Source organism: Lynx canadensis, chromosome C1 (assembly GCF_007474595.2).
Source record: "Lynx canadensis isolate LIC74 chromosome C1, mLynCan4.pri.v2, whole genome shotgun sequence".
Lineage (NCBI taxonomy): Eukaryota > Metazoa > Chordata > Mammalia > Carnivora > Felidae > Lynx > Lynx canadensis.
This window is the reverse complement of record NC_044310.1, coordinates 154,745,973-154,768,858: the sequence shown is the minus strand read 5'-3', so window position 1 is coordinate 154,768,858 and position 22,886 is coordinate 154,745,973. Positions and strand designations below refer to the sequence as shown.

The window sequence follows — 22,886 nt, the reverse complement described above, 5'->3', positions numbered from 1 at the left end:
TTTTTTCAATTACTATTCATTCACTTAACAAATATATATTGAGAACCTACTTTGTATTAGACGATGTATAAGACTGCTAAGATGCTACTCTTAAGTATTTAGATTCCAAATAAAAAATATAAGCTGGATATATAAAAAAAATGTCTTTAGAAAGATGGATTCATTACTTCTTTGAAACTTTGAACATACTTTATACCATCTTTAAACTTCAGAATTACAGATATTAAGAAAATCAATGTTCTTATTTACATGGATTAGTGTCTTAATGCACATTGAGTACTGTGCCTTGATGGGGCATAATAAGATTCAAAACTGCAACTTAAATTTAGAACAACGGTTTTTGTTTGTCATAATGTCCAACATAATACCAAAGATAATTAATAGATATTCTATGAGGAATATTAATTCTTGACTTTAAGAAAAAAGAAAATTATGTGAAGAAATGTATTTATGTACTTTACTATAAAGTGTTCTATATTTTGGCTTTTGATTGTTGCTATAGCTGCTGAATTTCAAATTCTTATGCTTTTGCACCTCTCACTCTTGGGAGACAGTGTTGTTATTCCAATCATCTTATTGATGAACTCGGCCGCTATTTACTGTGTACCATTTGTGAAGAAAGTACTTTGTAAGGTATAGTGAAGAATGCAAAGACAGATGCTGCTCTCAACGTGCTTGTGGACTAAAACAGAAAATGGGACATGTTCACAAGTAGAGCTAAGGGGAGGTAGAAGCCAGCAAGTAATGCAAGAATTGCAGATAAATGCTTATAGGAATTCAAAAATGACTTGCTATTTGTTTTGGAGAACTGCCATCGGATAAAGAAGATAACAGTTTATATGACAGCAACTTTGGCTCCACCTTGGCCTATAAAAGTAGTTAAGGAGATCAACAAAGAGTAAGCGATAAGTAGTTGATTGGTAAAAATAAATGAAACGTGGGTAGCTAATAAGAAGTATGCCCTGGAGCACCTAGGTGGCTCAGTCCATTAAGCATCTGACTTCGGCTGGGTCCTGATATCAGGGTTCATGAGTTCAAGCCCTGCATTGGGCTCTGTGCTGACAGCTCAGAGCCTGGAGCCTGCTTCAGGATTCTGTGTCTCCCTTTCTCCCTGCCCCTCCTCCACTCATGCCCTGTCTCTGTCTCAAAAATAAATAAACATTAAAAAAAAGTATGCCGTGCTCGCTTCGGCAGCACATATACTAAAAAAAGTATGCCCTATAACAATGATTATGAATAATAATATTCATTGTATAAGACATGCCCATTACCAATTTATTGTCCTTCAGCTTCAAGTTCACCCTTTGGCACATAGGCAGTGATAGTATGTTAGGCTCTTTAAGCATTTGTCCTTTACAGTAAATTTTGTCAGTGCTGTTAAACTAGTCAGTAGAGGGCACTGAAGGGACATTTCAAGAGGAGGGGGCTTCTCCTCCCGGTGCTAAATGTTACATTTTGATTTTACTTGCTTCTACTGCATGGTCCACTAGAGATGTGTGTGTGTGTGCGTGTGTGTGTGTGTGTGTGTGTGGGTGGCGACATCTGATGATATTTTTCCCAGCCACATACCCATTGGTGACTTCACAGCCTTCCCAACACAGACACTAGGCTCCTGGACTCAGGCCCACAATGGTATGCCATTCCTCCTGGAAGCCCATTCATCAGCCATGGTTAACCTGTGCCCTGGAGGGTTGTTCCTGCTTGCTGCACAATTGTGGCCCAACTCTGGCCGGGGCACCCCAGCAAACTACACTGGGTGCAGAAAGAGGGCTTCAACCACAGAATCTTCCCATGTTTATCCTCCCTTGGGTGCTCTACCTCAGCCTTAGGGCACTCTTTAGACCTTTCTTACATCTTTATACTGATTTTCCTATCATAATTTAATAATTCTTCACATTAAACCTTTCATGTTTAGTGTGTGGTTTCTGTCTCCCAATTGAATCCCATATGGGTACCTGTTGCCACAAGTTAAAATTACTGGTTTTGGGGGCACCTGGGTGGCTCAAACGGTTGAGCATCCGACTTTGGCTCAGGTCATAATCTTGCAGTTTGGTTCTTGAGCAAGCCCCACACTGGGCTCACTGCTGTCAGCTCGGAGCCTGCTTCAGATCTTCTGTACCCTTCTCTCTGCCCTTCCCCGACTTGTGCTCTCTCAAAAATAAACATCTAAAAAAAATTATTGATTTTCAAGTTTCTTAATTTATGCTGGTAAAGGCTTACATTTCATGTCACTATCTCTGAAAAAAAAAAATCAGACAGATGTGACATATCATCTTTTCACTGACTTCATGGAAGATGGCTTTTTCACGAGTGAATACTAAATATGATCTAGCACTCCCATTCAGAAATAAAAATTAAGCATTTGTTGACCAAATAAAGTCTCATTAATCCCATTTCCGATTCAAATGCTTTATTTTATATTGAGTTTTCCATGTAACAGAGGTTGTAGTGATTGTTTCGACCAAAGTAAGCCAAATGAGATAGATTTAAACTATTTTCATATGGTCACAATATGTGATAATTATCTTAATGTAAAGGGCTTCCATAAAGCATAAGTATGTAAGCAGAAGTTTTAATAGGTATGAGGTCAATATTCCACAAAATCATTTGTTAATTGTGACTTTGTTTTTACTTTTATTGCCAGAGCTCTCCATGACATTCTGGCCTGGGGTTAGCCATGTTAACAACTAAATTCAGTCCTTCGTTTTAATCTTTTGACAAAGTGGGGAGACCCTGGATAAAGCAGTTTTAAAAATCTTATGATTGATTTTTTTAAACTCACAAATGGCAGTTTTAGCTCAAAGATTTTTACAAAACCAAAACAGTAACAACCAGGCTACAAGTTTATTGACTCTGGGATCTTTTAAAAATGAAAATATTTACTAAGAATGCCCACTGGATAGGGGCAAAGTACACCAAGAAAAATGTGTACAAAATATTAAATGAAGAAAAGTTCACATTCTTTACTCTTTGGCAAAAATCCTAAAAAATAAGATATAAGACAGTCCCCCTTAGGACTTAACTGAGGTTCCTTGAAACATGTCAGAAATAGGCTGAGAAATTATCTCATTCCCTTTTAGAAGTGCTCTCCCATGGATAAAGTATTTTCTGTTATTTTTATTCCCTGAGGAATTACTTTCTCAGGATCAGATATTAATTGTTTCCTTTCTCACTAGCAGCCTTGCAATTTCTTACAAACAGCAGGCTGGCAAGACAAAGTGGCCAATTCATTTCAAAGATGAAGAAACTTTTCCATTAAGGGTTGTTGACCAAGAAATATCAGTTAAAGATCCCATACGTAAAATACACCTTAATTTACCTTTAAGAAGGATTATTCTAAGGGGAGAAATATAAAATGTTAAAAGGAAATGGGTGCCAAATGGAACCTTAGGGATGGTCTTATCTAGCCCTTCCTTTTATGAAACTCTCATGTCTTATCAAGTTCAATGCCACCTTTTATAGATGAAGAAAAATTAAAAGAAGTGAAATGATCTATCTCTGCTCACTCAAATGAGAGTCTGGATTTTCAAGTTTCTTCTGTATGAACCTCCCAATCCTTCTGTTTTCTCCACACCTGTTTTCTCACAGATCTTGATCCTCTGCTTTGTTCTTTCTCTCCAGCATATTAAAGTTTTTTCCTTCTTATCAAAATGCTCCTTCTTCCTCTAGCTACATTAACATCTTGTCCTTTTATACCGTCAAGTTTCCTCAAAGAAACTCGCTCAGTAGTGTCTTCATTTCTCATCGCCCTTTTAAACTACTACAATCTTTTTTCATATTTCTAGCATTCTAGGACTTCCATACATTCACTAAGATGATGAAGGACAACCACGCTGGTAATCTGATGGACTCTTCTGTCCTTCTCTGACTAGATTACGCTGCAACATTAGACAATGGTGATCATTGTCTCTATTTTACTCTCTCTTCCATGATTTCCTCTTCTAGAAAATGGTGATTATTTCTGCAAAAATTAACAGTTGAGTTTTAAGAATGAAAACATCCCTTTCTGCCTAATGTCTAGTTTCATCCCTTTCATTAGAAAGTTCTGACAAATTTGTGTGTCTGCTCTTTCTCCTCAGTTCTTTTCTCTACTATCCATAAATACCACCAATAAAGTTAACTGACTAAATTGAGTTTGCTATTAAATCATTCACTCATTTCTTTCACTCAGCAGATATATTTATAAGCATAGTGCCAGGCACCCTGCCACGAGCAGAGATATATTTCCAGCAAATCTGATATAGGGGAAGAACGTGGAGGTGCAGTCAGATGAATCAGTATTCATATCCCAGCTCTTGCTGAATATGCTGTGACTTTGATTAGGGTTTATTTTTTTCTGACTTGTTTTCCCATTTGTAAAACAATGACAAAAACACATATTTGCCATACAAATTGTATAGTAAACTCTAAAGTTCATGTTCATTGAGTACATAGTACAATGCTTGGCACTGAGTAGATGCTTTTAAACATTATTAGCATTCTATTTTGTACTTTTTTTCTAACTGATCAAAAAGACCATATTAATTTTACAGATCCTACATGTCCTCAGCCCTTTTCCTCTGTCTTCCTGGAGAATATCCTTCCATTTTATAAAACCCATGTCAGCTATCACCTACTTAGGAAGCTTCTGTTAGCAAGGCTTCTACTCCTGCCCCATCCTGAAAGAATTGATCATCGCCTCTTTCGCACTTCCTCTGTGTCTCATAGATAACTTACTGTTTGTTACACCTACGTGGTGTTGTAATCTACGGGTATTCAAATGTGTCTCTCCTAACAGACTGTCTGCTCCGGCCTGAACAAAAGCCATGTCTTTCATATGTATATCCCAAATTCAAAATCAGGCTTAGAGCCAGTGAGGCAACCCAAAATTATTTATTCTTAAACAGATAAAACCATGCTTTAAGATACTGAATTCTTCCATAAAATAGTGTCTAATTTACTGAAGTTTTATCTGGTAAGTGATATTTTCTCTATACCTATTATATCTGAATAACAATGAGATATAATGTAATTATTACATTATCTAAATATTTCTGTATATATTTAGCAAACAAAATTGTTTCTTTAATTCAATATCTTGTCAATTCTGGCATATATGTTTTACATTATGAGTCAGTGTTTTACATAATTTTCTTAGAGGTAACTACCATATTAAAATGTTCAAACTTTAGTTTTAAATTAACAAAGAAGTGCCCAAGATATGCCTTCAGTTTTAAAGTAAGGTTATTTCTTTTTTAAATGCATTGATTCAGATACATACAATGAGATTATTTTATCATTTGTTGTACTTTTAAGATTTTAGATATTTCTTATTTATGTCATTGTTTTAAATCTCAGACATTGGTTTCTTAGCCTTGAATAACTATGCCAAATTAAAGATTGGCCAGCCAGATGGCTGTTTCGGCATGTAGTCACTTCATTTTGGATATTAATATAATTATTTTTTTTGTTATTTTATTATGGAATGTGCCAATATAAAGCTTTTAAATGTTAGCATCCTAAAATGTAGAAACAGAAAAACTGTTTGGTTGGCAAATAGTTTTAATATTCAAGTATGTAAATTTACTTACTGGCTTTTATAATTACAAATGAAGAGAATCAGATTTATCTTTCATGTAACTTTAATGAGTAAAAGCCTTACAAATCTCACATCCATATTGTTGACTTAAAGGGTATAATGCTCTACTTATAAAAATGTATCTTTCATCATTAATCCTAACTTTTAGGTCAGAATTAGGAAGGACCAGCACGTGAAAAAAGTTGAACTTTCATTGTCTGTTGATGGAAAAAGCCTTCTATGAAAGAATTTGTATTTTACTACATAGTGGCATATATAAAATATAAAAAGAGGTTGGTGTATGAACACGTGTAAAGTAAGCATATAACAGAAATCCAAAGCTGGAGTTGGCATTACAAATTCTTAGAACCTTTAAAATAGTTCTGAACCTGATTTCCTGCGGCAATTGGTCTATGTAATATTGCTGTTAGGGTAATTTCAAGTGATTCAAGATGATTAACACTGATTCCATGACATCCTGGAGAAATATATTAACTATACCCTATTGAAATCAATCCAAAGGTTATTACAGTTTAATAACTTTTCACTGATCTCAATGTTGAAATTGAGAATAAAACTTTAAGTGGCATGGAGTAAATGATATTAGTAGCTCTGAGGGATATAGGAATAGGAACCAGAATAACTTTGAAACTTTTAGAAACTAGTTAAGGCGAGAGAAACTCTAGTGTTAAGTTTAACCATAATGTAGTATATTTTGAATCAAGAACAAAGTAAACAGATAACAGGATGGTGGAAAAATTAATTCTGGTGGAATCAAGAAGGCCCTTGTGTTTAAAGGAAGTCAATAATATTTGTTGTTTCTGATTAATTGCAGGAAGAATAGGAGAATCATAGGATATATTTGTATATAAAGTTCAATTTTATTGTTTTAATCCTTTTTAAAAAGTATTAAATTGATTTATACAGAGACACAGCCTAAATAGAGATATTCTATTACTAAACAACTTCTATACGGTAATTTGTACTAAGGGAACTTAATGTAAAAGTCAGGCATTATCTTTATGCTATCCTTATTATCATTCTTCTATTACAGTGTCTAAGCAGATCAGTGAAGTTGGGCAGAAATTGGAAAGGAACAAATGCGTAATGCAAGTAATTATATAGTATCCATGATACTGGAGTGAAATTTTTTTCAGTTTAGAGGAGAGACACAATAACTGCCTGCACGTGTGTGCAGGTTTGTCGCGTGGATAGTGTGTGACTGGATTTTTTTTTTATCTCAGTAGAAAGTCAAATCACTGGAAATGGGCATAAACTGTAGCAAGGGAGAGGTGGGGGTTTTTTTGGTTCATTTCTTCTAAAAATGATTTGATCTGACTTACAAAATCAAGGACGATATAAATCAGGATAATAAAGAGGAAAGAGCTAAAAAGAATGGTAAAGTAGATGTTGTTAAACGCTGAAAAGTAATTGTGATTTTTGTTTGATCTTGAGTTTAGCTTGTGCTTCTAACAGCTAGAGGGGCAGGGAAGGGACCTGGTGAATTAATGGATAGACCCCATTGTCTGCACAGGGAAGTTGATAATTAAAGGGGAGCATCCTGCAAATCTCTTATAGCCCTATGTCCTGTAGCATGTAACTGAGCATAGCTATGCGATTTAATAGTTTTAGTGATTGATTGATATTGATTGATTGGTATTTAGTGATCCTTTTTTTGTTGAATTCCATTCTACTGTATATGCCTAGCAACCGTGTGCCTATGCCAACTGAATAGAAATTTCTGGATTTTTATCATATCCAACTTATTTTCTACATTTGGCCCTACTTTGAAACATCTAAAACACTAGGTATTTTTATGCTAAGATCTTTTGAATTTCGAAGTGCCACATTCTGAATGTTATTCCTTATTTCTGCCAAAAGATTATATAATGATATATAAAACTGTGACTTTATGTGGAAAATAAGTTTGGCTCAATTTAATATTCTGGGCACAAACTTTGTGTTAACTGCACTAAAACTTGTTCTTTCTGATAGATGTTCTAAGAGGTCTAAGTTGATCATTTAAAAGGACACTTTCAACCTCTCACCTCATTAAGTGGTTGAGAGATTCCTTTTAGAGGTAGCCCACTGTGTCAGACCTATCAGTATACAATTTTACTCAAAATCAATCTTTCTCGGGGTGCCTGGGTGGCTCAGTCAGTTAAGCATCTCACTTTGGCTCAGGCCACGATCTCGCAGTTTGTGAGTTTGAACCCCTGGTCCGGCTCTGTGCTGACAGCTTGGAGCCCGGAGCCTGCTTCAGATTCTGTGTCTTCCTCACTCTCTGCCCCTTCCCTGCTTGCATTCTGTCTATCTCTCCCAAAAATAAATAAACATAAAAAAAATTAAAAGAAAAAATATCAGTCATTCTCCAAATGTCTTTATTTTTTTTTTTTTAATGCTTTAGGTGTAATAATAATGACTGCCTTTTTTTCTGGTCACAATTTTTATCCATCTTTTACAACTTATAGCTCTGACATTCCAAATAGGTACTTGTTCAAATGCTTGAGATTATGGTGAAGACCAAATTTTTTTGAGGAAGATATTGCCCTGGAAGATTCTTTTAGTCCACTTTTATGAATAAAATGGGATTGCTCAGTGACATGATCAGTCAGGACAATAAATGTTTCTAACAAAACATCAGCCCTGCTGCCTGAATTTCTGGTTCTAAAACAAGAACACTGGACAGTGAAACAGTAGACATGGATCCAGATCTCAAACCTCCTACAAACTATCTGGCTGAGGCCGGTCCCTCCATCATCTGTGACACTAAACTTTGCCATACTTTCCTGTTCTCCTCCGTCGGCTAGGCAGTTAAAATAGAATGTTAAGAAACCTTTATGTGCAAACTGTATATCTATGTCAGGAAACATTTATTTGCAAGGATTAAAACCATATTTAAGCTCATATAAGTAAAATAGAGTTATTTATTTTTTAAGTTTATTTATTTATTTTGAGAGGGAGAGAGAGATCATTTGCAACCATGGGGAGGGGCAGAGAGAGAGGGAGAGAGGATCCCAAGCAGGATCCACATCCAGCGTGGGGCTCAATATCACAAACCATGAGATCATGACCTGAACCATATAAAGAGTCAGATGTCTAACTGACTGAGCCACCCAGGTGCCCCAAAACAGGTAATTTATTGAAAATCCCATTGACCAAAACATACCTCAGCCAATGAAGAGGCTGAACTGGAACTGAGTCAGGAACCAAATCAAAATGGCCAAGTCTTTGCTAGTGCACTTACTTCTTGTTTCTGCTTATCTCTTTTCTGCTGTTTTGGCTGGTATCCTCAGCTTGTTCATGGCCAGGCATTGCTTCCCAGCCTCAACTCTGGATCACACAGTTCAGGTTCCCATAACATTCTGACTCACTCAGTCAGTCTTACTCCAATTTAAACATTCTCCAGAAAGAGAATCCTGTTGGCTCAGTGAAGCCTATGCATTGGCTCCCCTGAGATCAGCGTCCTCATTTAACCTACCAGGCTATGGCCATGGGAAAGGGATGGGAGAGTCAGGTGGTATGAACATGTCTGTCTAGGTTCACCTTTCAGCATGGGTTACACAGGGGGCAATTTCCAAAAAGGAGTGAGGACTGCATAAGCACCTACAGTGTGTTACTGTAAGAATTATCCACATTTTATAAATGATAGAATTGAAGCTGAGCTGAGGGAGGTCAAGAAACTATTTTAATGTCACAAGTCTATTAAGGATTAAAACCAAAATTTGAACCAAGAAATTGTAAGTCCTGCGATTTCATCATGAAATTTCATGGTTGAGAAAATAATCTCCAGGTCAGAAATGACCCCTTCCAACATTTAAACTAATTGTATCTTGGATTCATCTCTTATTAACAAACCAATATGTGCATGAATTAACTCAATTTCTTTGGTACCAAAAGCTTGTTTTTGATACTTGTAAAGGATACTGTACCTCATCTATTTTTCTGTGCTAGTGTTTCTCAACACTTGCCCATTGATCAGGTACAAGCTCTACACATCCTAATCACCTGGGCAGGTGATTTAAATACAGATGCTGGGCCCAACTTCAGACCTCTGAAACAAATTCTAGTGTGGGGTCTGGGACTGTGTATTTTCTAAAAGCTCCCCAAGATGATTTTTATAAATTCAATGAATGGTTTACGTCCTCAAAGTTCAGTGTCTATTAGGACAAAGAGCAATGTGCCATATTATTTTAGTTGTCTACATATCTTCACTTAATGTAATGTTATGTTACATTCTTGGATTTCAGAGAAAGGGCAAGTTTTATCTGAATAAAACTCTGAAAATTTTCATTGTGGCTATATGTTGGTGTTCTCTTAGTTTTATGATAGCTTGCCTGTTAGCCTGAGATGTAGAAGGGTGGCTTTGCACTTCTTATGACCTGTGCACTGAGCAGACTGCCGAGGGTAAGCCTTTGCTTGCAAGTTCATTCATTTATTCATTCATTCAAAAACACGTTTAGTCAACACACTGTAGCACACATTTTGGTTCCCCAATATGTCAGAATGATTATGCTTATATTTCTAGGGGAGTTGGAGGAGAACAAAGGACCCAAGAGATTTAGTTGATTTAGTTCTTGTTGGATATTTGCATGATTTGCCTTTTTCTTCGCTGCTGAAGTTGTCTTTTCTACCAGCAGTGCAAGGGGTCCTGACTTGCCTATGCAGCCAGCAAAATGTATCAGTTTATGAAAATGCCCAAAGTGCTGAGTAATGCCTGCCAGTGTAACAGGCCAGTCTGTCCCTTCCTTACAGCTCAGTGAATGTCCTCTACCAGTGCTACATAACCCCTATGTTTTCATAACTCTGTTTCTAAACTCAAAATGAACCTGAAACTAAATAAAGCATTCAATAAACTTACCAGTATTTTCTTTATTCAAATCAGTAGTATCTAAGTCCATCCTGTAAGGACCCTCTGCTTTGGTTACTAGATAGATAAAAATGTTTAAAAGTGTTATGGTCTGGTTTCTAAACATTGCTAAACAATTTCCTGAGGTAAATACCTTTCCTTGTAGCCAATGTTTGAAGGAAGTAAGTTAGATTAGTTAGGCATTGAAAGAAAGAAAGGAAAGAAAGAAAGAAAGAAAAAAAAAAAGAAAGAAAAGAAAAGAAAAGAAAAGAAAAGAAAAGAAAAGAAAAGAAAAGAAAAGAAAAGAAAAGAAAAGAAAAAAGAGGGGAAGGGAATGGAGATGAGGGGAAGGGGGAGAGGTGAAGGAGATTGAGGGGAGGGGGGAGGGTGTGAGGGGGGGGGGAGGGGAGGGGAGAGGAAAGGAAAGTTCTTTTTCATTTCAGCTGACAGCAAGCAGGGCTGTTCCAGAAAGAAATGATTTGATTTCCAGCTTTTCCGCCGCATCTCTATACTGCATTAATACTCTGCTGCAAAGCTGTGTGTTATAGAACTTTCCCCATAAGTCAGGCAGCTGTTCAGCTCTCTTTCCCATAAAAGTCATTGTTCAAGAGAGAGCAAAAAATGAAAATACAATGCAGGTTGGTCCATATGTCCTGTCAAGTTTCATGAAGATTGTGGTTCAATAAAATGCTAGTAACTGAAAAAGAATGTGATTGTAGCTTGAATTAATTTTGGTAAATGCTGTTATTTTGAAGCAGAAATCTTAGGAAAATGAAATTTTAAATATAGATTGTCTAGTTAGGAGTAACAAATAACAATATGAATAAATATAATCTAATACATCAAATATTTGTGGTGACAGCTACTATTCCTTTCTGGGTAGAGTGTTAGGTGGAAGGAACATCATATTGTCCAGAGGCCAACTCATAATGTAATATAAAATATTAAATTTTGCAGTTCAGAGTATAGGAGATTTTGCTTTAAAATATGAATTTTAATTGACAGTTATTCAATTAACCAAAAGTTTTGGAGGGCCTATTAAGTATGTTACTCTTCTGGGTGTTACCAGAGGCAAAAGGGCCTTGTAGCTAGGTAGATGTATAACATATTAGTAACATTTTACAAGAAAATATCTGTCTTGTGCCTAGTGAGTGGTAAAGGACTCACCAGGACTGCGGTGACCGGGGATAGCATTAGAGCCGGACTGTTCAAGAAGAGCTAAATGTTGCAGGATTCTTATTCATCCCTTCCCTTTTGCTTGGAATGCACTGCATCACCTCGAAGACTGTAGGCAGCGTATAATCTAAGACTGTAGGCAGTGTATAATTGCTTTACCTCTTAGAGGTGTGTGACTCACACAAATGTTTAAGAGCACTTTCCTCCTTGTTATTACGGCTATTCATGTTTAGCAGTTTCTTCCTTAGTGATCTGAATTACCTTCTCTTTCTTCTGTTCTTGAATGTGTACGTATATGACCTCTTGAGTCAAGAGGAAAGTGATAAAATCAACAAAGGCGACAAGTCACTGATGTGGAAAGATGCACTACCCAAACCTTTGAGGATAGTTCATCCTCTTTTTAATGGAAGAGATGTGACTATATAGCATGGGAGGAAGTACATATTATCTATGCATGAACTTTCTTGTCAGAACCTTCTATTTGAGATTTTTGTTAAAAATAGAGGCCAATATTATTCATTTAACCACCATGATTTACACATAGTGAGGCCATCATGAAATTAGTAAACTTGATCTGTCTTGCTCTTTTATTTTTACTGCCATCTTTCCCCCATTGATGAAAATCTGCTCGTGACTGTTTTAACATTTAACCATTATCCACTTGTGAAAAATAAAGCCCACTACTGATTCCCCTCATCAGTTAAGGACTGTCTTCAAGAACAATTCTAGAATAAATGAGTTCTGTCTGGGACTGCTACCTTATTCTCTACTCCCATTCCATTCTTTCTCCCTGGCGTTTGACTTTTTTTATCAGAGAATCCCCACTAAAATTAGTTCATCCGGAATATCCTTCCACTAAAATTAACAGTTCCCACCCCACCCCACACTGTACCTCTTCCCACCAAAAAAGAATCCTGAGATCCTCAATCTGATGGATTAAGTCACTTTGATGCAGAGAAATGAGTTAGACATTGAGAAACAAGCAGTCTCTTTAAATTAATTCATGCTGATGTATGAACAACTCATACTTACTAGAGATACTTGTCTTTTAAAAGGGATTGCTAGGTAACTGAAAATGTTCACTAAATGAATTTTAGGCAATGCTAAAAACGAATTTTTATCACAGAAGCTAAAAATTTCTTCAAAAATACAGAATGCCCAGTTAAGTATGAATTTCAGATAAACAATGAATAATTTTTTATATAACTATGCCCCAAATGTTGTATAGGATATGCTTATATTAAAAAAGAGAGAATTTGCGGGCTCCTGGGTGGTTCAGTCTGTTGAGCGTCCAGCTTTTCGTTTTGGCTCAGGTCACGATCCCAGGGTCATAGGATCGAGCCCTGAGTCAGGCTCCGCACTGAGCATGGAGTCTTGTTAAGATTCTGTCTCCCTCTGCCCCTCTCCCCGACTCGTGCACTTTCTCTCTCTCAAAGAGAGAGAGAGAGAGTCTGTTATTTATCTGTGTTCAAATCTGGGTGTCATTTTTTCTTTCTGGCAACCTTCTTCTTAAGTTATCATGGTGGTTACTACTATCCTCCATGGTTTGAGCTGGAGTTGGCTCTCTTTACCTCCAATCAGTTTAGAAAGTTGGTCTTTGGACACAATTATATTTCCCCCATCCAGCACTCCACCTAGAAAGAACAGTAGCTATCGCTGCAAATCTAGCATTTTTGTAGACCAATTCTATAACATTTTAACAACAATAATGCCCTGCTTGCCCAGGGGATTTGAGACTTGACTGGGGGTCAGAGTGGAGTAGCAGGCAAGAAATAGTTGGGAATTTAAGCAGAAGGAAAAATAATTTGAATGTAAGCTTTAGTGGAATGTAACAATAGTATTTAAATTACTTATAAGGTTTTATTTAACAATGCATATATTTAAACAACTTCAGCTGCCACCTGCTATGAAGATAACAAAAAGGAAATTGTTCTCAGTACCTAAGGAATGTTAGAAAACATTTTGAGATGGAAGAACAGAAATGGATCCAAAAAGTATGGCTTTTTTTTGTTTTAAGAATTTTTTGTTTTAACTATCTCCTTCTGGTTCTTCATCACTGACATCTGACAGAAAGGTAGTGATAACCACAAAGAGTGGTTAGGTGGAAAGAATGTAGGACATGCGTTGAACTTTATGTTTTCTTGTCTCACATGTTTATTAACATTCAGACTGATGTGCCAAAAATATATTTAAATGATATGAACATTAAAATGTGCATCTAGATTAGAGGAAAATCACTCTGGCCTCATAATTTTGTGTGAGACGGTGAATACAGATGACACAATGGTTGCCCAATTATTAAAACATGGTTTACTGATAATAATTCAGAACAGCATTGCAGTTCACTGCACATACACACACATTGACTTGACTTGTGGGGTTAAGAAAGGTGTCCAATTTTCAGTGCTTCAGTGTTCCATGTCCATTTCCCTCTTCTCTGGGACTAAAACAATGAATCCATTAAGATCATAAATACCTAATTCCCCATGTGGCCTACCGTCTATTTCATAAAGCGGCTTGTAAAAGGAATTTGCTTACATTCCATTATTTCCAATATTGTTCTTTTCCCCTTCCCAACTTATATCCTTCACAGCCCTGCATTCAGTAAATATATGGTATGTGGTATGCATTCAGTAAATATATGAGGAAAGAATAACACTGATTGCACATACCATGTGTTACAAACAAGACAGGAATAGACCTGGCTAGGGCTCCACTGTGACAGACGTGCTGGACATCTGGTAGTGTCCACTCTATATAAATCTGTGATACTCGTCAGCTGGAGGACACTCAATCTAAATAAAACTATAGTGATACCTAGAGTGCCACTTCAACCCAGACCAGTATTCCACAGAGGGAATATAGTGAGAATGACTGAATTCACGCTACAGACTACAAACAGTTAACAGAAGTACTATGTGTAATAAGTTAAGCAAATTTTATAGGATAGATGACAAATGGCATATACAGAAAGTTCAATATAGTGAGTTTTTGAATCAGGAAGTTATCTCTATCTTTCATCTTTCAAGATCTATTTTCTACAAGTTCTTTCAGCTTACCTTGTACCAATGATGGTTCTTCTTTGAACAAGAGTTCATATCAACAGTTGCAGATAATATTATTACTTTGCCTATAATTGTTCAGTGTTCAGAGTTCATACATACAGTCTTTATCAATTGAATTTATGCAGCTCTGATAACTTCTGGGCTCAATTTCTCATAAGGTTGCCTTTGTCTTTAAGCTATTTCGAAAAGTGGAAGTGTCAAACACCAGGTACTCGTGCCTCGGGGTGATTAGTTTGTGTGGACTGCTCTCCTCTCCCCTTTTCCTCCGTGTCTTTCTCTCATTCTTTCCCAGGGAGTTCTGCCCTTCCTCAACCCAGCTGCTCCTGGTTTTGTGCTGTATTTCTCCATACGTCAGCTGTGCTCTGGGCACTTTGACTTTGTGATGAGGTGGTTTCATATGAATTCCCTTGAAGAGTAACTGCAAGTTGAGTTTATGCTAAAGAGGAACTCCCTGAGCAGAATTCCACCCTCTAGGACATTTTCTGTATAACACCATTTAAACACGCTTCTGACTACCACATTTCAAGAACTTCTTTTGAACTGTTTTACACCCTGGGTTGTTTAGACAAAGCACATAAAAATCAAGCGGGAAAGCCATAAAAAATAAAAAGCATGAGTTTTTTTTTAAGTTTATTTATTTTGAGAGAGAGAGAAAGAGAACGAGCTTGGGAGGGGTAGGAGAGAGAATCCCAAGCAGGCTCCACGAGAGATTCAGGGCTCAATCTCATGAACCGTGAGATCATGACCTGAACCAAAATCAAAAGATGGATGCTTAGCCAACTGAGCCGCCCAGGCGCCCCAAAACTATGAGTGTTCAAACACGCTAATGCCTAGACATTCAGTAAAGATGCTACCAAAGTCTAATCACGCATGCCATGAGACCTGGAAGAATTTACATATTGATTGAAAATATTGCATTATTTCAGTGACATGGTTATCAAAGTAGATATTGGCAAAGAGGGAGCATGACAGTTTTTCCCCCAACATCTTGTGCTAAAATGCTAGTGTTGACTTCTTTACCCCTCAACAGCAATTGTACCGAGTAAGCCTGATTTTTCTTCTCTCTCCCATTATTGTCCCATAGCAAAGGAAAAATGCTGACTCGATCACTATTTCCCTGGCTGCTACTTATAGCTACATAACTCCCACCTTTACTGGCACCATGGGCACAAATGACTTGCATTGCCTGAGAGAGAGAGGCAAGAATAATGGCATTCATTCCGTCTGGATCTTTGTGAGATTTATATTAAAATACTTTTCGACAGTGGTTTTCGAAAAACATTGAAGGGACTTCTGACATCACTACAAACAGAAGGGAAGGGTGAGGTGTGTGGGAAAGATGAGCAACAGAAGTGACATGAGGAGCTGAGGAAAAGGAAGGAAGTGGAGCATCAGGGAGACTTGGAAGAGAAAAAAAATGAGCAAGGAGAAAGGGAAGGGTGAGCACATGAACAGCACTGCCCACTGTACTTCTGCTCCCTCCATGGTCCACTTTGTTCAAAACCCACCATGTGGGGGCGCCTGGGTGGCGCAGTCGGTTAAGCGCCCGACTACAGCCAGGTCACGATCTCGCAGTCCGTAAGTTCGAGCCCCGCGTCGGGCTCTGGGCTGATGGCTCAGAGCCTGGAGCCTGTTTCCGATTCTGTGTCTCCCTCTCTCTCTGCCCCTCCCCCGTTCATGCTCTGTCTCTCTCTGTCCCCAAAATAAATAAACGTTGAAAAAAAAAATTTAGTGCTCGCTTCGGCAGCACATATACTAAAATTGGAACGATACAGAGAAGATTAGCATGGCCCCTGCGCAAGGATGACACGCAAATTCGTGAAGCGTTCCATATTTTTAAAATAATATAATACCACTTTTTAAAATAGAGAAAATATTTAGGTTAGTAAAATAAATTACTTCTAAAATGTAAAATTTGTAAAGAACCAGCTATGCCATAATAGCTAGTAAAGACTATAATCTAAAAGAGATAGAAAGAGAGAGTAGAAACAATATGTTAATTATTGTTTATATTGTCTGACTTCCTTGGCGTTAATTTGGCATGAACTTTTCAAGTCCTCCTTCTTCTTATATCTCTCTGGAAGAAAAAATATACTTTTGAAGTTGGGTCATGAATCTTTGCAAAGCATTTAAAATAATAATTTAAATATAATGTTGAGGTCTTCTTATGTGTATTTTTGCTTGTAATATCTGGAAATGTGTCAAACAATAAATTCAGAGGTTGAAAAGTAAAAAAAAAAAAAAAAAAAAAAAAAAAAAATTTAAAACCCACCATGTATAACCTGGGCTCAGGCAGTGCCTCCCTCTTCCCATGACACACAGGCGTGGGAGATTTTCAGTGCTTTCACGTCACACTCAGTATCTCCAAATCTGCAACCACAGACACAGCCCAATGAGACTTCTACTCTCTTTATCTTCCCAAACCTCTGTGGTCGGACGACTCACCCAACAAGAGTATTTATTTTCAAACATAAAAGACTTATTTACTAGGAGATTTTAATTTAAATAATTTGTTTATAATTAAGGCTATTGCTATATTCTTAACACAAACTAATTAAAGTCGTGCCAGAGAATACCCTTAAGTTAGCCTGAGTATGACGATGAAGAAGAGATCTTGAATTTCACGAGGTTTATAATGTGGGCTATCCACCATCCTACTTTTTATGACTATCTTCTCTCTGAGGGAAAACAAGACAAGGCAAAACAAACAAACAAAAAGCCCTAATGATATTTATGTTCTTCAAGACTGAACTGTAGATAGAACCTATTAAACTAGAGCAGGTGTGAATCTCAGTCAAAAGTTGAGTTTGAGAGATATGTTTCTGTATCATTTGTTGAAAAAGCTTAGCAATCTGGTCATTGATTAGTGGCTTTCACTGACAGATTAGTCAGCTTTGCTGTGTTATATCACCATGAAGTTTCAGGGATTTACAAACTTGTTAGTGGCTCCTGGGTTGTTCTGGCAGTCCTGTCCATGTATCTTCCTGTTCCAGGACACAGGCCGAAGGAGCAACCTCTATTTGAAACATGCCATTCTCAGGACAGAGGGAAAAGAATAGGACTGGATGTGGAGCCCCTGGGTGGCTCAGTTAGTTAAGCCTCCAACTTCACTCAGGTCATGATCTCACGTCTCATGGGTCTGACCCTAGCATCAGGCTCTGTGCTGACAGCTCAGAGCCTGGAGCCTGCTTCAGATTCTCTCTCTCTCTCTCTCTCTCTCTCTCTCTGTCTGTCTGTCTCTGTCTCTCTCTTCTCTCTCTCTCTCTTTCTTTTTTTCTCTCTGTCCCTCTCCCACTCACACACACAATCTCTCTCTCTTTCTCTCTCTTTCTCAAAAATAAACATTAAAAAAACAAACAAAAGAATAAGGCTGAGTGGAACCACAGCATTGCCTGGAAAGCTTCTGTGTGGTTGAAGATCGTTGGTCTTCTCACCTTCCACTGGACAAAGCAAGTCACTGGGTCAAGAGACAATGGGGCAAGGAAGTACATTCTAGGAACACCACTGACCTGGATGGGCTGCAAGTCGCAAGGCAGTTGGTGGAGATTCCCTTAGGGGATTCTCTTAGGGGAAGCAGATGATCGCACTTCTACCACAGTTGAATACAATTGAGGCACCCTGTTCACCCCTTCAGGTCTGTTAGGTCTGCTGCTGTAGGCAATGCTTAATGTAAAGAGGAGTTTTGGGCAAGACTAAGATTTTCCCCGTCAAGGATCTCCCCTGCCAGCTGCCCCCCCTGAGATTTTTTTGCCTGTCTAAGGCATTGCCATCCCCTTCCCTATCTAGAGACTCTGACTGTTCAGTGCAGCAACTCCCTCCCCCATCTCCCTGTTCTTGGGACTTCTAACATCATATTTGTAAGAGTTCACCAAGAAAGAAGAAATCATGGACTTCAAGCAGCTTCTGTTTACTGCTCTACTAAAATTCATGAGGTAATAAAGAGCTTACAATTCAATTTGCTTGAAATGATAAATACACACACACACACGTATATACATATATATGTGTGTGTGTGTGTGTGTGTGTGTATACGTGTGTATATATATATAGAGAGAGAGAGAGAGAGCGCACACAAATTTATATTTCAATAAACATTGCCACCACGTAACCAGTTTCTAAAGGCTAAGGCTCTCAGTGCATATCTAAGACACATACATGCCTTATTTCCTACCATCAATGCATCTGTTTACCCAGGGATACACTAAGTGCAAGATATGTCCTGTAATGGGTAGTAGTTGAATGGTTTCTGGAATTCAAGAAATAAATTGATGGTATAGTTAAAAGCATAGTATGGAGATAGCAATTGCCCATGCAACTGGACCCAGTGAACTATTTTGTCTAATAAAATTTACCATAGAGCAAAGGACAATAGGATTAAAGACAGGATAGTATCTATTAGAGCTAAATTTGAGTAGGAAAGTTCTCTGTGGAGCAGGAATATAAGCGTTTGGGCTACAACAGTATATGTTTGGTCAAGCACATTATGGGAACTGATTTGAATGAGTCAATGTGTTTTGTTTTTTGATTCATTAAATACTGCCTCAAACGTATTGCCAGACTAGGATTATATTCAAAGTTAACTCTAATTGATGGGATTGGAACATTAGGTCCAATTTTGTTTTTCTAAACATTTAATTCAATAGTTATACAATGAAGAAAAATGCCCAATAATTGTACAGTTTTATTAATAAAAAAGCAATGCATTATATATTTCTTGATTCTAGACATCCCTAGAATATAGTTTTATTTTAGTTCGATGTATGACGCTTTTTAATTCCACTCTTTGTGTTAACTTCGCTTTAACATCTGATCTAAATATAGATCATCTATTCAACAGAGTAGTAAATGATGTCCATTTGAACAAAGTACTTTATTGATATTGAATCGACCAAGACACTAGTGGATTGAGTGAATCTTGTAACTCATGGTTTAATATTAAAATATCCTGAAAAGTACTCTCAAAATATACAATGTAGATGTCAATGTATGTTAGATATGTGACCTTATTTTAAGTGTAATCTGCATATAGCATGAAAATTTAGAGATGGGTTACAAACTTTTTAAAGAATGTAAGTATTTTAATCACATGGATGAAATATGTTGTTTAGTGAATCCCAGTTATGATACTAAAAATGGATATTATTAAAAATCAAACAAAATACTTTTATTATACACATACCAAGCAGACTATTTCTAGAAAAGAAATTTGTAAGACAATATTTTATAAGCTGGTGAAATTCTATGTAAAAACCAATTTCCTTCTTGGGTGTTAAAAAAAAGAGCTATGTGAGATCACAACTGTAAAAATAACATTTTACCTAGTTATTTTTTATTATTATTGGCAGTAACATTCTTTTGTAAAGTGGGTAGCAAAATCAACTGAAAGTCTTCATTACTTTCCATGCCCAGATGGTTTATGTGCCCAGAATAGTAATGGGATGGTACAGGAGCTGACAGTCATTTCGGCAGGAGGCTGTCTCTTTTCTCCTCAGCATGAAAATCAAACCACATTAGAGACAGAATTGTATTATGAATTTTTTCCACCTCAAATTATATAGTATAAGGTGATCAAGATACATAAATGTTGTATAATTATAACCGTGGTGTTCAGAAACCTTTGGGGAAATTGAAGTGGGGCAGATTAATTCTAGAAAGTAACCAGGTTTAGCAAAACATAAAAAAGTTATTGAAGTAAAATATAAATTGACTGAAGAAATATAGTTTGTCAGGTTTTAAACCTTTATGGTATAGTTTCTAAACTTAACTATTACAATCACCTTTTTTTAAATGTCTTTTGTTCTTCAGAATATCTAAGATAGTCTCCATTTATGCCAAAATACTTTATTTACTAGCTTTGTTTTGGGGGTCTCCCGGGAATATAATTTGAGCAAATGTTAGTGTAATGTGGCTACTAGTATTATATTTGTATATACTTTACTGAGGTTTAAAATCATGTAAGTTCTTGAAAATTATTTCATAACTGCTAAAAGTAGAGAGGCATGGGTTTGGGAATCAGGAATTAAAAATTGTGATTCCAGTTCTGCCAATAAGCTGTGTGACCCTGGACATGTCATATATTTATTTTGGAAGTAAGAAACACATAAATTCCAAAATTGGAAAAGTCAATTTTGCTTTGAGTCAGTTTGTTTTTTATTAAGTGATAGGGATGAATTGGATGATCTCTAAATATTTGCTATTTCTTAATTTTATGATTTACTTCTCTTTGATTCTCTTAAAATACCTTACTTAACCTTACAGAAGTTCAGAGGTTGAAGCAAACTAAGTAAATAATCTCTGCCTGAAAGCCTGTCTTGTAGCCTCCAGTGACTTTGTTCCATATCAGCATCAAAATACTATTACGTTAGGGATTATACGTATTCCGTCTGTAAAGAAAAACTTAAAAGCTAAAACCTGAGAAAACATAAATATCTGTATGCTTAGTTCACTCATCAATTGGCCAATTGATTTTTTTTTCCCTGTAAATTCTTACCAGGGCCAGATAAAGCACAAAATGGTAGTAATTAATTTAATAACTCATAATGAAAGCAGTGGAAGCTTGGAGAAGATAGAGAACTGTCACAGCACGTTGGTGGCAGGGGGGGGCAGGCAGTAGAGAAGGGAATTACTTTTAGGCTTTAAAAAAAACAACATAGAATTTAAGGACATTGTGGAAGCAAAAATATCTCATCAGAAGTTAACAGTTATGCTATTTTCACCTAAACCCACGACGACATTAGAATGCACAGTTGTGGGCATTAGCAGTCTCTTGGGGGGAACATTAAATAGCATCTTTCTTTCTCACCCACATTCTGAACCAAGAGAAAAATTAAACAGGAGACTAAGACAGATAAGTAACAAAACACCACTTTTATACCTCATAGAAGTTTCTTTGGAGGGTGTAGCTTTGTGTGAAAGCCCAAAAAAGCCTGCAGGCCAAACTCCAGAGTTAAGCAGACCTTCGCAGCCAGGCCCACATGGTCATGATTAGAGGTGCTTTCCAAAAGAAGTTACATGGCTATTAACCTATAAAAGGCCAAATTTCTTCAAATACAAAGCATGTATAAGATTGCCTTCATGTTTAAGGCTTTTGGGTGAAATGCCACTGTGAAGATGAAATGCTTCATTCTGACCTATTGTAGACATTTCTGTTCGGTTGGAAAAATGCAGATGCCAAAGAAGTTGGAACTATGAGACTTCATGAGTTAAGCTTACTTTAAATGAAGCACCTCTATCTGCACTGCAAAGGTAACCAAAACCACGTTGTCCCCCAAGTCCAAGCTATCTCAGTATAAATATTTTACAAAGCCCTCTAAGAATGTGTGGCATTACTAAAATGTAATTCTAACGCTACTGATTTAGCTTCCCTTTTTCATATCAGTTTCAGATCATCAGATTATATCATTTCTTTTATCTATTATTTCTACGTTGTAATAAATTTTCCCCTTATCCTTCTTTCACCCACATTAATTAATAGAGGGCTATTACTTTACGATTTCTTTCCAGTGACAAATTCTACTTTGTTCTGTTACTGCCTCTTTTCCACAGCCTCTGGCTTCCATTTATTTATTTATTTTTTATTTTTTAGATTTTCTTATCTCCTTCAGGATCTCTTATCTAACTGGCTTTTGCTCTTGTTTTGCTTGTCTTCCTAAAGAATCATTCTTCCATTTTTCTGTTGCCCACTACACTTATTCCCAACATTTTTTTTTTTTTTTGGTTGTTGTTCTTTCAGATTTGCTGACTGTTAACATGCACTTCTTTTTATTTTTTGCTGTATGGTTACCTCGTTTTTTTGTTCTTTTTTTATTTTGTCGAAATGCACATCCATATTCCTCTTGAAAATACATGTATGTCTCTTTGCAGTCTTTACACCAACAGAGTTATATGGTCTTACCTCTTTTGAAAGTTAGCAATGCCTTCTCTGTCAACTCAAAGATATATTTAAATGCTGCTTCTCTTGTAAAGAGAAAGGTGTAAGCCAAAACCACAGATTCTGTGAGGTTCCTCCCTTCCATATTGGATTATGTATAGTTTCATAAATTAGGATCATTTAAAGTATTCAGTTATGAATGTTTGCACTAAAGACTGAAGTTCCTTTTCAAGTGTAAATGGAAAACTCATGATTGATTGATTGATTGATTTTTAAAGTTTATTTTGTTTTATTTGAGAGAGAGAGAGAAAGAGAGAGAGAGCATGTGTCCATGAGCTGGAGAGGGGCAGAGAGAAAAGGAGAGAGAAT

General features: G+C 36.8%; 1 protein-coding gene and 1 non-coding gene across 2 annotated transcripts in view; both read left to right on the top strand.

Annotated features, from left to right (window-relative positions):
• Positions 1-22,886, top strand: part of LOC115521495 (sodium channel protein type 1 subunit alpha) — a 149,168-nt gene that overhangs the window by 34,506 nt on the left and 91,776 nt on the right. The window lies entirely within an intron of this gene.
• Positions 16,379-16,485, top strand: LOC115522497. The gene has a single exon (XR_003971403.1). It is a non-coding gene; the product is annotated as a U6 spliceosomal RNA (small nuclear RNA).